The sequence below is a fragment of the Phodopus roborovskii genome, unplaced genomic scaffold (genome assembly GCF_943737965.1).
Source record: "Phodopus roborovskii unplaced genomic scaffold, PHOROB, whole genome shotgun sequence".
In the NCBI taxonomy this organism is placed as follows: Eukaryota; Metazoa; Chordata; class Mammalia; order Rodentia; family Cricetidae; genus Phodopus; species Phodopus roborovskii.
In genome coordinates, this window is record NW_026125264.1 from 4169175 (window position 1) to 4185331 (window position 16157).

A 16157-nucleotide genomic window follows, 5' to 3' on the forward strand; every position below is an offset into this window, starting at 1 on the left:
CACCTGGAGTTCTGGCCCCTGCATTGCTCTGCAGGGATCAGAAAAACCTGTGATAGGGCATCCATGGAGTGCTGGGCATCATCATGGAAACTAAATAACAAAACCCAAAACAAATCCAGCAGGTTTCAGAGAACCTTCCATGCTCAGTGAGAATGTCACCCCAGCTACCTGTCTCCAGGTGTACCTGTGAGCTGAGGAGACAGTGGTGCTGAAAGCAGAGGACCCGGAGGACCTGAGCTGGTGTGAGTGTCCAGCAGATACGCTGCTGACTGGGTCAGATCAAGCAACAGAAGACCGCGAAGCAGCAGAAGGGTCCATCTGGAGTCCAGAAGTGAAGACAGAGCAGACAGGGACAGCTCAGCCCTACAGCTCTGCTCCAGGCCTCAACAGCATCCTGGCTACTGCACAGCTGTGCCAAGAGAGATCCCGAAGCTGAGAGAGATCCCAAAGCCTTCACAAATCACCCCAGCTCTAGTGTCTGGTTGTGCATGTTGTAGAGAAGCTTATTTGAAACAAAGAGGGTAATTTCACATTTCATGACTTGCCCCTTCAGGAAATGTCTTGTGGACCTTGAAATCAGCTTGTTCCTGTCTCCACTCCCACCTGAAACATCATCGTCCTTCTCTACTGCTTCATGGGAGCCATGTGAAGCCAGTGTGTGCCTTGTTCTCCACTTCGCCCCAGGGCATCCAGCCACGTGCAAGGTGAGTCTGACCCACTGAGTGTCCTTTGAGAAGACCCAAGGTGAAGTTTGAAGTGTTTGCCACTGGAGTCCAGAGGAGGAGCCAGTAACAAGTATTGCAGAGTGCACGGAAATGTTCATGGGAAAACTCATGAGATCCCATTGTGGGCTTTCCTCTGGGAGGCCCATGGTGACTTGCCACATTCCCACCAAGCAGAAGACCCTCAAGTGTGCTTAAAGATAAACTGGCTTCCTCCACCTCCTGACCCCATGCTCTAATGCAAACTATCTGGCTTTTTCTCATCAGTTTTACCACAAGGTGGGCACCTGGCATGCACAGGTTCTTGCCACTTCTGCCTCCGCTGCAGCTGCTGCTGCATTGTTATCTCCATTGTATGCTGGGAAAGATCAGATGCTTCTGATGCCAACATGTGAGCCTTCAAAAGCCTCATGCTGTGGACACTGCAGGAAACCACCAGGAACATTGCTCAATGATAAGCCTCATCTGCAAGGGCCTGGGGAGGGCTTCATTTATGATCACAGACATCTTGAGTGGAAGAGAGGCAAACAGGTGATGCTTCCTGGTTCAGACCACTGGGAACAGGTGATCAGTCCCTGGGTGATCCACAACTGAACTCTTTGTAATTCTTACCAAACCCCTTCTCATTCTGATCTCCCTTATGGAGGAGGCTCCTGCTGACTAACAGAGAAGCAGAGCTGGAGCCAGAGACTCACAAGTGGACTGGACTGAGAAGAACAAGAAAAGAAAACCGTGTTCTGATACTGGGAGCACCAAGCACCTCACCCTGGCTTCTTCTTGTCATGGGAGAACACTGTCCAAGGCAGCTTGGAGAACTTCCTCACTGAGGGCAATTACTCTCTGTCCTGGCAGGAGGAGGAAGGTGCTTCTCAAGTCCCCTCCATCCACCACCTCTATTCTGTGTGCATGGGGCATGGAAACTCCGCTGGTCTTACTGTCCCTTTGGTCACCTAGGCACGGACACCATTTCCCCAGTAAGAAGACTCAAAGCCTGCCAGCTGTGAGGGCCAAACATACAGAACACTGACAGTCACTTTGGGGGCTCTACATGTTTATACCACCTATAGCAGTGACATCAACCAATACCTGCAGAATGAGCCATTTTCAAAGGATCCAGATTTTGAGCAGAGTGATGGCTGATTTTATGCATTGTGTATCTGGGTGAAGACCAGCCAGCCAGGATGTGCAGAGAGAGCTGGGTACCCCACTGTGCCTGCAGAGTAACACAGGAACTTGGACAAAACATCTGTATCTGTGATACAAAGCTTATTATTTTCCTTTCAAAATAAATCTCATTATATATTTAAGGCCCCTAGTGCCACCATTTTATGACACATCATGTCATACAATTTCTCCAGGTGATGAGAATCACTGTGATTCACAGTGATCCACCACAGTCACTATGTACACTATATCTCTGACTTCTTACTACAAACTGGCTCATTTCCACCCCAGACCAACATCTTCCTTGTTACAAGTTGTTTTCCTGCCAGCCTGGTCCCACTGCCACGTGAGCCCCAAATAACACACAGAGACACACTGTATTAGATATAAAACTGTTGGACGGGATAGCTCTGTCTTAAATATTAACCCATTTCTATCAATCTAAGTATTTCCACGTGGTCTTATCTTACCAGAGAGAGTGTTCAGAGTTCTGCTCTTTTGGTCCTGCATTTGAATCTCCTCCTATCTCTTCCTGAATCCTCCTTGTCTCCTAGTCCTGCCTATCTTGCTTTCTTATTGGCCAATAGTGCTTTATTCCTTAACCAATAAGAGAAACATATTTACAGAATGACATCTCCCATCACTTACTATCATCTTTAGAATCTCACTTTATGTTCCTCTATGCAATGTTTTCCTCCTCTTGTGGCTTCCTTTGCTCAGCATATTACCCTCCCATTTTACCCATGTTGACATAAATGGGGAAATCTTTCCCCCTTGTAGGGAGCCGTCCCTGCATTCTCCATTACAAGATGGCGCCTGCATCCAGCAGGCACCTAATGGTAAACAAGCTAGTGCGCAGGCGCTGGGTAACTTTCCATCCCTTGGGCTCTGCCTCTCCCGTGGCATCATATGGGCCGATGGGCTGCAGCCAATCAGGAGGTGACACGTCCGAGGCGAAGGTTGTAAACCTATATAAGGGTTGGGTTTTGGATGTTTGGCGTCTCTGCTCTGTAAGCTTATGCTCTCCCTCTCAAGATGCATTAAAGCTTTACTGCAGAAGGATCCTGAGTGTGCCGCGTAGTTCTTGCTGGCGAGACTGTAGCGCGGGACACCCCCTTTCTTTCTCTGAGGCAGGTTGCTGTTGTGAAGACCAGGCTGGCCAGTAACTCACTACCCCTTTCAGGATCATGGGTGCTATAGTGACAGGCTTTCTCCTGTTGCATTTTTAGGTCTAATCCCATTCCTTTTCCTAGATGTGTGTGTCTTGGGTAGGCACATCATGGTTTCCAACCCATGTCACACACATGTTGACTCCTTGACAAACATTCACTGTGACTGGAATGTTTTCTGGACATTTTATTTGTTTTATACACCTGTTGCCTTCAATACCTTAAAGAGTAGATGGCTCTTTGATGCCAAGATACTTTCTTCCAGTGTCTCCCTCTGGAACAAGAGACAGGGGCCCTGCTGTGCACATGCTCTAGAGTATTCTAAGCCTGGAATGGTAATTTTACTCAGGGGTCACCCTATACACTCTGGTTAAGTAGGTGCAGTCTGGGAGTGATGAGATAGTATCTTCATTCCTGAGAGAACAGTTTTTATGGGGGTCTTAGATGTTCAACTAGGGTTACTGTAGAGTTCATTCTATGGGATGAACAAATAATTGTACATGCTAAACATAAGGTCTAGGCAGAAAAACAAAGCAGCAGGCAGATATAGATGGGCTACTTCTGTGAGGAGTATATGATACAATAATAATCTCAAACTTCAATTGAACAGAAAAGTACTCCCCATGGGAATCATGGGAGGGGTCTCAGAGGTGGGAGACCTGTTCCTCTGTCATCAGATCTTTTATATGCTTCAGAGGGCCTCTGTTCCTCCTAAAATGACAATGGCCCCTGGGTATTGAGCCTTTCCTAAAGGGAAGTAGTTTGGGCTCCCTGGTTACTACTACTGCCATATGCCATCATTGGTGTGGTCCCCTTCACACAAGGTCTAATCTAAGGTCATCACATGTAGTTGGTGCCCAGGATACTAGACCTGTCTTGTGGGGCAGTGTGTGGGACACTTGGGTACTGGGCCTAAAGCAGCCATAAATGTGATAGTGCCTGATAAGCATTGATTTACCTTGGGCACAGCCCCTGGCTCGTGCCTTCCCTGAGGTTAGTTAGGGGATAGGCCCTGAATACTTTTCCCAACATGGCAGTACAATGTAGTTGGTCCCTGGCTGTCACTCCTTCCTGGAAGGTGTCATTTCTGTCCACTACCTGAGTGCTGCTCTGTCCCGGTGTCTGCCTACAGTCCCAACCCTGGGCACTGCTCCTGCCTTGGAGAACAGTGTGCTGCTCCCTGGGTATCAGCCCTACTTGAATAAAAAATGTGCTGGGTCCTCTGGATGCCACCCTCTCAGAGGTCATTGCTTATGTGGTCTCCTGGCTAAGCTTACTAAGTGGTCAGTGGTCTGTCCTGGGGGCTATTTCATCTGTCCTGAGGATAGCATATTGGGCCCACACAGGAGGGTATCATTGTGCGCAGACCATCAGGAACTTGATCTGCCCTGAGATCCAGTATCCAGTATGCATTCAACCTTTAAGATAGTAAGCAGCTCTGGGTATGGCAATTACCCAGCCCCTGTGTGTTCCGTCTGCCCTGTAGTCTGCCTTTAGTGGCCTCCTGGATACTAGCCTTAGTAGCAGTGTTCAGGAAACCTCCTCAGTAGTGTGATTGTTGTGGCTTTCAGATCTGGGTGTTGCCCTGTGATCAGCCCCTGGTCACTGGGCTTGCCCTTGGGCCTGTGTGTTGGAGACCTGATATGGAGGTGTAGTATAACTCTCCACTTGATATTTGGCATAGCAGTAAATTATAGCTGGGTCCCCAGTTAACTGTGCATGAACTGGGTTCAAACAGTTGTTCTGTGCTTTGTCTGAAGTCAACATTTGGTCACTCTCCTGAGCAGCAGTCCTGCCTTGGGAGCAATGTTCAAGATGTCTTCTTGGGTACCATCTCTACCTTGTGAAGCAGTGTGGGCTCTCCTCTGGGTCCTGGGTTTGAACTGGGTAAAAGCAAGAGGGTAGGGCCTGGGTTTAAAATGGGTAGAATCAAGAGGGTACCCTATGGGTATGTGTCTGCCCTCACAGAAATCTGTGGGCATTCCCCAGGGTCAACAGCCTAGGTAATAATCTTCCAGGAGGTCAGCATCCAAGAAACCTTTTGAGTCTTGGTCTTGGCCTGGTTGCACCATAGTGGGAGCTGCCAAGAAGTCAGGGAATAATGGTATTCTCATATACTGAGTATGAGGGTTAGTTTATGTCAACCTGACCCACACTGGCTTTACATAGTAATATAGAGGGAATATAAAGAGTTGCATCCATCAGATTGGCCTGTGGGTACATCTGTGGGGCACAGTTTTGATTAATGTATGTTATGGGAAGGACCGGCCTTTCTGGGCAGTATCTCCCCTGGGTAGATGGTCTTGAATTGTAAAACAAAGGCTAGCTGGAACTACATAGTCAGACCATGTGTCAAAAATAAATTAATCACTTTGGAATGATAAATAGACCAACACAAAATGTCTCAAGGCATTTTCTAATAAGTGGTTTTGTGGGGGGGAGCCCAGGCCATTGTGGGCTATCTCTGGGCTGGTGGTTCTAGGTTCTTTAAGACAGAAGGCTGGGCAAGCCATGGAAAGAAATTCAGTAAACAGCCTCCCTCCATGGCCTCGTATCAGCTTTTGGCTCCAGATTCTTGACCTGTTTGAGTTTCTTCCCTCAACAGTGATAGTGATATAGAAGTGTGAGCCAAACAAATCCTTTCCTACCTCACTTGCTTTTTTGGTCATAGTGCTTCCTTGTAGCCATAGAAACCATAACTAAAACATGGCCCTATCACCCACCTCCATGGGAAGGATACTTTTGCTCTCTGTGGGATTCCGGACTCACAGTTCTTTCTTCATTATTTCAAATATGTCAACCCACTGGGACCCTGAAGTTCTGATGAGAAAGATAATGGGGAAAACTAGGTGGCTCAGAAGTTGCAGAGAACCTAAGTTTAGTGGTCTCAGTGGCCTGTACCTCTAGCTCCAAGGGATCCCACACTCTGTCTGTCCTTCATTGTCACCCATGGGCATACATTTTGACCATTCTCATACACACACACACACACATACACACACAATTAAATAAATGAAGTTAAAAGAAATTTACAGAGGGTCTTTTTTGGGAATCTATGGTGAAGTCCTCTCCATCTCAGTCCCATTAATATTAATAAAACACTATGCTACCATCCTTTTTCTTTCCTATCACTCAAACTTTAGAAAAGGTAACTACATAGCTTAGTGGTATGATGATAATTGTAAGAGCCAAAAAGTTACTAGAGAATATTAAGGACAGTTTTAAAAGTCCATGGTAGTATCATACATGTTCACTACCCAGCTAGTACATATAACAAATGAAGTATAATCATTATCCTTATTATCATCATCATTATTATATTAAGTGAAGAAGGTCCTTGTTATGGGTTGGATGTGAAAAGTCAAGGACAAGCTCATGTGTGTGACTATTAAGTTTCCAACAGGAGTTACTCTTTTCAGAAGTTGTGGAACCCCCAGGTGGTGTGGCCCAGATATACAAACAGGTTCAATGGGGGCATAAGTGGTGTTATATGATTTTCCATAGGGAAACACGAGCAAATGTCTACTCACCTCAGGTAGATAACCAATGACAGTCCAAAATAACAAGACTACCAAAGTCCATCATGATAAACCATTATGTTTATTAGGTTTATTTACAAGAATATGGGGCTACTTGCAAGAGCATGAGTGACTCATAAGCAACTACAATACAACACTGAAATGCTCATGCTTTGTAGGTGATAACTCACAAACCTGGAACTCTCTCCAGGACTTGCAAACAGTTCCAAATGTAGGAGAATCTCTACCTCAGCAGTTGTTTCTTCTATCCATAACCTTGAGGAGGGGTCTTGTGAATCTTTTTTAGACTCAGGAACTTCCTCAGATTTGTGAGTTGTTTATTTCTTGAGTTTGGTGAGCCTCCCACCTCTCTCTTAGAGAGAACATTTCAATTCTTGGAAAAACAAAAGTCAAACAGACAAATGGTACACAATATTCTACCCCTTCATCTGGCTCTTACAATCTTCCCGTCCCCTCTTCCGCAATGTTCCCTGAGCCTTGGAGAGGGTGATGCATGCCTCTGATTAAGTAACCAGTTACTATGCCACAGTATTCTCAGCATTTTCCTTAGTGGTTATGAGTCTCTGTCACATACCATCATTTCCAAAAAAGAAAGTTTCCTTCTGTGATCAATTGCAGCTGACAGCAACAGTGATCTATCTATGGGTGTAAGGAAGCACAAGTGCTTAGAAGACAGTCTGACAGACTTATCACATCCACTTAACAAAACAATAACAGTTGCCTCCCTACTGGGGTTTCAAATTTCCAGCCATAGGTTTCTGCTCTGGCTTACAGAACCAGACATGAATTCCTTCTGGTTGATCAATTCTTAACTCTAATCAGAAAGCTGTGGTTGTACCCATGCCAATATTGTAGCAGCAGGCAGATATTGGTATCATAGCATATAGGGTCTATAACTGAACAGAAATGTTGGGTGACATTTCTCTCTAAAGCACCTTTCAACACTCTGAAGGCCAACCGGTAAGGATGGAACTTCCAGGTCAGTCTCAGCCTTGTTTCTCCATGACCTGTAACCAAAGTATATGGTGTCTTCAAGAACAGGGCCTTATCAATTAGTTCTGGAAGTACCAGAGTCCTTTATGATTTGAGTGCCACAGGAACCCCCTGGCCAACAACTCATAAGGAGGTAGCCTATACTTAGCACTAGAATTCATTCAAAAATTCTATGGCATCTGGAAGTATAATTTTTGACCATGAAAGATGCCTTTTGTACTTAAACTATTTAGCTTCTGTTTTACTAACCCATTCTTTCCTTCAGTCAGCCCAACCCCAGCAGAATCATAAAGTTGGTGGGGGTATCATTCTTCATCCCAGTTCCATATATCAATTTTTAAGAAATGACTACCTTTATCACCATCAATTCTCTATGGGTGTGCATGCCTAATACTAAGTTGGGTGAGAGACTAATGGTGGCTTTACCTGTTGCTTGCTTGCATAAAATAAACCTGTGGTGGTATCCATACAGGTGAGAGTATATTTGCATCCCTCACTGGCACACACAGGCCATACATGGGCTATTTACCACTTATTTACTGAGCAAACTTACATATGCATGTGCCTCATCATAGCATACATGTGCTGAGAACAGGATTCACATAACTGAATAGTGCACAGTATTATTATGATATTTTGTAGAAATGCCCCTAGCTTTAGCTATTTTTGATTCCATGTTGGTTCCCTTTGTGATCAGATTTTACACAAACCCAATGAGCAGCCTCTAGTGGCACCTGAGAGCAAATGGCCTGTACTTTGTTAAGTACATCTGCTTGCTACTGTGAGCTGATATATGGAAAACTACCAGGAGCTCTGATTCCTCTTGAACTCTGTTATATCTTTCCTGCCATATCTGTTGTTCTCACTGTGGCTGAACCAGTACTTGCCAGTTCTCAGTTTCCTGTTGGGCCACCCATAATGTGAGGCCTCTAAATACAGTTCAACTGTCAGGACAGATTGACACAAGCCACATCTCATGAGTTACTTACCACTAAACATACTGTTCTTAACTAGACCCACAGGATACATTTCCTGTCTTTCTACAGCCACACGATACTTATGTTCGTTTGTATGTTCCTATTGATGCTTTGATTCATACCATACATGTACCAGGTATTCATAGGTATGGGTGATGTCCTTTCTAATGCATTATCTGCCATAGCTTTGGTTTAGTTATTTGGAGGTGGCTTAGTGACTTGAATGGATACTGCTGCTAGGGCTTCCAGATACCATGCCACATTATTGTAAACAATAATGCAAACTACCATTGCAGGATTTGATTCTGTACCACCATGGAAAGAGGCTTTGCCAAAAAGCCTTCACTATAATTCTCTTTAAAAAAATATTTGTCTTATGTATATGAGTGACCAGTCTTCATGCACACCATAGGTCAAGAGGCAGAGCAAGCAACCAATTGACAGGAAAAACACCATAACACCATAGACAGTAAAAGGGAGTCAGGAGGATGGATAGAGAAACTCACAGGAAGTAGAAAGGAGAGACATTGAGTTTGAGGAGTTTTGTTTGAGATGGTGCAGGAGAAAGGCCTTTTAATTGGGACGATGGCAGCAGAGGAAGATCAGCCCAGTGCTTGTTCTGCCTCTCTGAGCTAGCAGGTTTCCACCCCAGCATCTGGCTCCCGGATATTTATTGGTAAATGTGAACGTTTGAGATCTAGTTAAAAAACAATACCACATGGCATCCTATTTATTAAATTATTGAAAACATGGGCAACTCAGGTAAGGCAGTGTGTGAAAATCCACCAGTTTCCCTCTGGCTTGCATACACTGTTTCCAATAACTTTGTCAGGTAATGTGTGTCCTGATGGAACATAATGCTCCCAAGAATTTTATAGCTGTACATCTTGTGTGGACTGAGCTCTCTTTGCTGTTTCTTTAGGCACACTTTCAGTCTTTAAAATGCTGCGATAAACCTGTACAACATTCCCAGGTTGGACTTAAGGTCATCTCTCTGTCTCTCTGTCTCTGTCTCTCTGTGTGTGTGTGTGTGATGGGTATGTGAGGTGCGCATGTGCCACGTTGTGCATGTAAAATCAGAGGACAACTTGATGGAGTCAGTTCTCTCCTTCCACCTTTATGTGGATTCAGGGGATTGAAGTAAAGATTACTAGGTTTCATTATAAACACTTTTGCCCACTCAGCCAAATCACAAGTCCTAGACTGTCAATAGTTTTATTCAGTGTGTGGTACTTTCAGGAACTACATTTCTCTAAACCTTCCGTTGTTCTCAGAACATCTCTGTACTCACACAGTGTACTCTACTCATCAGCAGGCATGCGCTCCATACCACACAGCAGACTTCCATACTTGGATTCCCCTTAGGGACAGTCAATCTTCAGGAGATTCAGTCACGCCTCACCACCCATCACAAGGCTCACACAACTGACAGAGAGGCACTATCACCTACTACATGGAGAAGGGAAGTCACACCACAATTCCTTCTAAGGGTGCTCCACCCTCAGACTTTTCAAGTTTAGCTTCACACCTTACTTACCAGGACCATGAAGTAAACTTCTCTCAATTTCATCTATACTCTGTCATGTCCCTGCTTGGGTGCCAAGTATGTTGCATGACTTTTCCTGGGAAGCCTGGTAAGGTATTATTAAATGTCTACCCACCAGACAGGGGACTGACAACAGATCAGACTAACGATTCCACCAAAATGGTGAATCAGTGAGGCTATTGGTGTCACTTAGAACATGGATGATAAACAACAGAAGACAAAACTTTTACCCCCAGGTACTAGTCGGACTGACATAAGCAAGTACACCTGGCTTTTTAACCTGAATACTGGGGATTTAAACTCGGGTTTTTATGCTTGCTTAGTTGGCGCCTCAATACTAAGTACTCTTGTTAAGGATTTTCCCACATATGGTCATCAAGAGCACAAACTTCTTTTTTGACCATTATTGTGTCTTTATTCAGTTTTACTATTAGGGCAATCCTGGCCTCACATAATGAGTCTGGAAGCCCCTGTCCTTCCTGTACTTTGAATAGTTTGAGATCCACTGGTGTGAACTCTTCCAAGCACTGATGTAACCCATCAATGACTCTGTCTGAGCTTTGGTTTTCTTTTTTGTGAGATTTTTGCTTTTATTTTATTATTTCAATCTTGTTGTCTCTTTTCTGTTTAGGTATTCCATATCTTTAGGTTTAATTTTGGTATGTCATGCATATCTACAAAGTTATCTCTAAAAACTTCCAGAGAGTGGAGTATAAATTTTCAATATTCCCTAGTGATCTTTGGACTTCACTGACATCCTGCCCTATCACATTCTTCCATGTCTAAGTCCATGAAACTTCTCTAAATTTCTCTAAAATTTTCTCTTATATTTGCTTCAAGTGTGTATTTCTTATCATTTAATTAAAAAACTCTTTGTTCCATTGACCACTGTGTTCTCGTGAATATCATTTCATTACATTTCAATTCTGATCCTTATTACTTCTATCTACTGTCTCTGGGTTTGATTTGTCCTTGTTTTTTATATGAGCATCAGGTACATCATTGTGCTGTTTATTTGAGACATCTGTGATTTTTTTTTTTTACTGTAAGGCTTTATAGATATAAACTCTCCTAGATCTCAGTTTAATATTTTTTTTATCTGCCTTCTTTAGTTGGTGCTCCTACTGAGTATTTCTGCCAAGGAGAGGGGTGTAAATGGAAGAGGACTTCAAGGTCAGTTGCTCTAATGAGCACTTCCTTGAAAACTCTTACCACTGTCATCATGACACTTGCTTGGCCAAGGTGCCTTTGGAAGGATGAAACTGGCCTCATCCCTCCTCACAAAGACATAGGTGGCATTGTGTTCTTGGAACATGGTCAAAGGAATGACCCATGGTGAACAATGCCTTTGGGTACTGTTAGAGAGGCTCCAGAAAAAAAAAAAAGGCAGAGGGCCTTATACCTCAGGTATATTTCCTTCCCTGGATTGTTCTTGAATGTGATTTTGTACCTCCTGTGTTAAACATTTACATCCAATTTACAAGACATATTTATTCTCATTTGATGTCAAAACATTGCTATAGAACCCACTGAACATGCTGAATGCTCAGTATACCCTGAACCTGGATATGGCCTCTGCCTTGCTTTCATGCTTTCCTAGATATCATCTATTGTACATGTCAGGAAATTGTGTTTAAATTGATTTGCCCTGAGAAAGATCTGGGAGAGGGCTGCTCTATTAATATTTAGTATGTGTTTACTGGCATCTATTTACATGTTTTTCTGAACTCAAACAACCTTCATTAGATCATTGCTTTTCTTTGTTACATTCTTGTACACTGAAACTGAAGTAAGATTGTCTACAGCATCAAACTATAGTCTACTAATTCTTTCAGGGCCTCAGACCCCAGGTTCTACAGACAAGATCTGCACAGATCAACAAAAGTTGACAGAAGTGAAAATCCTGAAATTGGAAAGAAGAAAACCTGCCTTACCATATCTGAGGTTGAGATAATGAAATCTTTGGATCATCCAAATGCCATCATACTCTACCACACCACCAACCTCACACAACACCTATATCATTACAGAACATGCCACGGTAGCTGAGCTGCGTCACAGAGAGTCATGGCATCAGTGCAGAGTGCCACAGCGGATGAAGTCTAAGACTCATAAACTATTCAAGCAGGTAGTGTGGGCCCTCCATTACTGCTATGGAAAAGAAAATGCATATAGATACGTCAAACCAGAAAATATCTTAGTATATGTAAAGTGGACATAAAATAAGTGATTTTGGTCTGGGTAGTAAAGTGACCACGGGGAAGAAATTCAAGACTTTTTGTGGTAACACGGCATGTTGTACACCCGACCTCTTTAGGCCGGGTGCATTATGGGCTTGCTGTGAGTATCTGGGGTCTGGTAGCACTGCTGTATTTTATTGTTGCTATGTCTTATCACCCTTTCACAAAAGGGAAGTGCATACATAAGTAGCAAATATTATCAAAAAATTGTGTTATTCCTTCTCAACTTTCTCTAGAACTTCATGATATGATCGGCCAGTGGCTGGCCACTGATCCTGGACAGTGGTCTAGACAGGCCATATAAAAAGACACCTGTGTGTAAGCCATGATGATCCACCTTCTCTAGGTTATTCAATAAACAAATTCCCAACCAACTAGAACCCTACAAATTTACAAACAGGTTTGTGATACAGTCTTCAAGAAACTCGAGACTCTTTAAGACAGACAAACAGGAGATTGTATTTAACTGTTCAGCAATGGTCACCCTAGAGAGGACAAAAATGACAAGTTAAGACGCGGAAGCAGGGTAGTGCCTCCTCACATCCTTCCACCTTCCTTCTCAGCCTGAGGAGACCCAGTTTTCCTGCCCATTTTCACCCTGCCCACCAAAGGCACCTTCTATCATGGCCAGAAGAATGAAACAATGCATGGCATATCTGCAACTGTGTGCTGTCAGAGAGGAGCCAGCCAATCTGCATCATACTCTAACAAAACATACCCTAGTATAGTCAGAAGGCCTCACTGCATGAGCAGCAGATGGAGGGAGACGGATAGCACCATCATACCTTAAGGATGCATTATGGACCTTTCAGAGAGTTCATTATCAGAAACCTCCTTCATCAAGCCACCCCAGAATGTAACCAGATCTGGTGCTTACAACCCAAAGAGTAACACATACTCCTTGGATAGAACATCTCATTCTCAGGGAAGGAAGTTCAATGTGAGAATATGAGCACACAGAGACACAGACAGCAGTTCATCTCACAACCCCCAGCAGACATCACCTCTGGAACAACTCAATGGCCAGCCCCAAGGTGTGACACAGCCTGTCTAAAAAAAGCAAAAGGCCTACAGAATCAAATTGCAAATTGCTTGCACAGATTACTCCACTGCCTTCTGGCCCCAAAGAAGTGGTGTTGCCCAATAACAGACACCTGTTAGTGAATCAGGAAAGCAGCGGAGGCAGTGGTGGAAACAAATAGGTAGGTAGAGTGGTCATGTGTATGTTTGCATTTTCTCTTGATATCCTTTTAATGTCCTTTTCAAATATACATATTTTAGGGGTGGTTGACTTAACATGTCTATCACATAAGAAGGCAATTTCCAGAGCATCTCCCTTCTGAGTACTGAAGTAGACTAAACAACAGAAAATGGTGCCGGGTGGCTAAGCAAGAATGGTAGAGAAGGGCTGGCAAAAGAAAAGAAAAGGTCACTCAGGAAGAGTCAGCCTAGGAAACCATCCTCCTACAGGGCCAGCACAGTCAAAGGGAAATTTCATGTACTTCAGTGTCACCCAAAGTCCCTTTCCCATGTCTCTCTGCTTTTAAGTGTTGATAAAGCAGCTGGGTTCCCTGAAGGCTAACATCTGGTATGGAGGCCACAACCACAGCAGAGCCAAGCCTATGTCCAGGCAGCTGTATGCCTGCACCCCAGTCAAGAGGATCCTGTCTAGCACAAAAGGTATACAAATTACCATATGCTTGTCCACACAGAATCCACTCACAAAATTATTTGGTTCAGTGTGGGACTTCAAATGTGTACTACTGAGAGTAGAAGTTGAGCCAAAAGGATGCCCACAGACACCTGGGAACTAAAAGCCCCTGTGAACCCCCTGAACAAAGAATGTAACACAATGGTACTGAGACATGTCCACCTGATTGCACCTCTGTCCATTCTTTATGTTTCCAGGTAAAGGGAGATGATCTGCGTGAATTATCCTTCCCAGTCAGACTAGCCCACCATGGACAAAAGAGGCTACAGATGATGCAGGTTGGCTCAGACTATGGAGCTTGTAGCTGTTGATTACAGAGTGATAGACAATTGAACATATTAGTTTGTGCAAATCTCCATTTTCAGATTCTCATGAGCAGTGAAAGGTCACTTGCCTAAGGGGAAAGAGGATCAGAACTAGGGAGAGATAAGGTGGACAGGAAAGGAGATAGAAAAAAGTGAACATCTGTCTTGAGAACCCCCATCTCCCTGCACTGGACGTTTATATACAGCAACACTGTCTGAAGAAGTGTTACCATCATGGGATCACATATAGGAGCCTGAAGAAAACATTCCAAGCTACACATGCCTCTGTAACACAAAAATTATTTTCTTCTTTAATTTTCTTGTATATATTTAACCACACACTCACACTATGATATGCTGATATGTGTGGTAAAATGTTTTGATGCCAGAATATGCCCATCATTTCAATGTACCATTTGCCTAGGGGATAAAAGCATTGGTAACTCACTATAATTCCCTAGTCATCATTATATTTGACCTCAGACTTCTTTCTCCTACCAGCTTATCTACATCTCCTCATTCTGTGTTCATTTTTACAAACATGTCTAATATTAAGCAGGTTTGCAAAATTTTTCTTATGGGCTTATTTTCCTTAGCAAGATGTGGTTCAGGTTCACCCATTTTGTGACAAATGGCAGAACCCTCCCCTGGGTTTCATAACACAGGTTCTTGCAGTGTGCCTCAGGCTGGCCTAGAATGAGGGCTCTTTCTGCCTCAGCCTCCTTTATGCCTCTGCTGAGCTTACAAGGGTACTTCCAATAGTGGCCCTCTTTTCTAGACATGTGGATGCTATAGATGGGTGTTGTAAAGCTTCAAATGATTTGTTGAAAGCATTTCTGTGGCTGACACTCCTTTGTTGTTTTTCCAAACTCAGTGTCTTCACATGCTTCAGTGTTGATGTTTTGAAGATTCTCACAAGGGTCTACTTCTGTCCCAAAGCAACATCCCTGAAGTATAGTCTTGCTTTCACCTAGTTTGCAGGTCTCCCTCTAGAAGAGGAGACCTGGGTAGTCATGCAAATCCTGTTGATATAGCCAAGGTTCTTTAGAGGAACAGAACTAATAGCATGAATATATATCTATATAGTACCTTACAGACTGTAGTTCAACTGGTCCAACAATGGCTGTCTACCAACTGAAAGTCCAAGAATCCAAGTAGTTGTTCACTTCATGAAGCTGGATGTCTCAGCTGGTTTTCAGTATACACCAAAATCTCAAAGAAGTAGGCTTTTAATATCAGTGAAATGAGAGTGAGGGCAAGCTGACAGGGAGCACAAACTGTTTTCTTCCTTTTCCTTTACACAGGCTGTCACCAGGAGGTATGACTCCACTATAGGATGGGCCTTTTGACCTCAAATGATCCAGTTTTATAGTGGGTCTTCCCACCTCAAGTGGTATGAATTTAAGGTGGACCTCAAATGATCCAATTAACTAAAAATCCCTCACAAGTGTACCCAGTGACTTGAGTTTTTAGTTAATTCCAGACATTGTCAACTAAGAACATCCATCATGCCTTCCTTCAAGGACACAGTGGGGTCTGAGGTTAAGTGGATTTGATCTCCTGATGCTCTAGGGAGCCCTATCCCCACTTCCTCTCATGTATCAAATGCCTCTGTGGAAATATATGCCACTCTGCCTGGAATACTCCCTTATTACCAGTTCAGAAAACTGGGACTCAGGATTATAGACTGGTACAAGCTTTAAGGGAGGTGAATAAATAGGTAGAAACCATTCATCCAGTTGTCCCAAATTCTTATGTCATACTCAGTCTGTTGCCACCAGGACATAAGGT